The sequence below is a fragment of the Rattus norvegicus genome, chromosome 4 (genome assembly GCF_036323735.1).
Source record: "Rattus norvegicus strain BN/NHsdMcwi chromosome 4, GRCr8, whole genome shotgun sequence".
NCBI lineage: Eukaryota > Metazoa > Chordata > Mammalia > Rodentia > Muridae > Rattus > Rattus norvegicus.
Window position 1 is genome coordinate 167,974,775 of NC_086022.1, and position 1,842 is coordinate 167,976,616.

General features: G+C 34.1%; 1 pseudogene; it reads right to left on the reverse strand.

The window, feature by feature from the left end:
- Positions 1–311: 311 nt before the first annotated feature.
- Tas2r116-ps1 (taste receptor, type 2, member 116, pseudogene 1) lies at positions 312–1,293 on the reverse strand (annotated as a pseudogene).
- Between the last annotated feature and the right edge of the window lie 549 nt (positions 1,294–1,842).

The window sequence follows — 1,842 nt, forward strand, 5'->3', positions numbered from 1 at the left end:
CTAATTTAAGGAATATATGTAAAAATATATCCTTTATTTAGATTGTTTATTCTGTGATATTTAAAAGAAATGAACTGTTATAAAATTAACATTTGTCATAATTATTTCTTACATTCAAATAATCTGCATATATCAATTTTGTAGTTAGATATTAACAAGCATAATTTTATATATTCTTGGGAAATTGTAAAATGCTTAGTTTCCAATTATTAAACAACTATTTTATAAGGTGAAAGAAATAACATACAGTTTTTATATGATTTAGAACTGAAAATTTATAAATAAAAGAATTTCTGGTGATCAATTTTCCTCTAAGGCATGCAAGATGATCCACATAAATGAACTGCAGGTCTGTGCACTCTACGGTTTCCATCATTGTGCCAACACCTCAGCCACAGGAGGAAAGAAAAAGGAGTCTTTCTCAGTTTAGCATTGCCCAGAATCAGGACCTCGGAGTGCAGTGAGGGAAAAGCAATACTTGCAGCCTGTGTGATCAAAAGTGAAAGCGTTCTCTCCAGAAGCAGAGAACTCCAAACCTCGACACGAAGAGACAGAAAGAAAATGGAATACAGGAGGATGGAGGCAATCATTGTCTCAGAGGCGCTGATGTGGGCCTTGGTGCTGGCAACTCTGCATCCTTGGGCACCGTGGTGCATCTTCCTCTGATGTTTCCACAGGGAAAAGAATAGCAGGAGAAACGTGACCAGTGACACAATAAGTGGTATGGGCACAAATAAGGTGTTTGCCAATGAAAACAGCATAGAAATCTGTGTGCTATTTAAAATCAAGCTGTTAGACATATTCAGGGATTTAAATGTTCTCGAGTACATTAGTAACTGTACTAGTTAAGACCAAGAGAAGCAGAGACATTATCAATGTCCCTGTCATTACTTTTCTAACTGAACTTCAAATAAAGGAAAATAGTGTTGGAAAAATAGTGCTATCTTAAAAAAAAAAAAAAAAAAAAAAAAAAGATGCTGAGACTTACAGCAAACCAGAGGCAAATCTGGTTGAATGTTGTCCCTACACTAAGTATTTTCCTAACAATTCTCTCTGTCATCCATTTTCCTGGGTAGAACATATATAGCCAACAGCTCACTAATACTGACCACAGCAGGACAATTCTGGAGATGGCCAGAACGGTGATGGTCTGATCCAATGAGCACTGAAGAGATCTTTCTTCTCTTGACTAAGTCTGTGATGTTCACCATTGCTATGAATCCATTGCCAAAGTTGCCAATTACAAATATCCACACTCAAAATGATTGAAAATTTGATCTATCGAACACCATTTTAATCTTCATTTGGATGCTTCAACTTCTGTTGTCACTGCCTAAGATTTGTTAAATCATGATGCTAGAATATTGTGCATGTTAATCTATTAACATGAATATTAGGTAAATCCCATAAAATGTTTGTTCTTTATATAAGGCAGGAAATATCTGAATTTAGTACCACATGTTTTTAGAAATTTTTAAATCAGCTGGGTTCCAAGCCTATGGATAGTGAACAAATCAATTATCACAAGCTAGCCAATACCCAATAATATCATGAAAATCAATACTTTCCAAAAGTTCAGCACTGAGAAAATATGTATTCATCATTTGTTTTTATGCAAAGTAATGCACATGCCAATATCAATACACTTGTTTTATTAATACAAAACCCATTCACACGACATTTTTTCTGCCATTCAGCATGTAGTTCAATCATGGTACTCTGATAATTCTAATGCACTGTTTAAAAATTCTTGCAATCAAAAATATTAGAACACTGACTGAAAACATTGTATAAAATTTTACAACTTTATCACTGCATATGACAATATGTGTGAAAATGTTT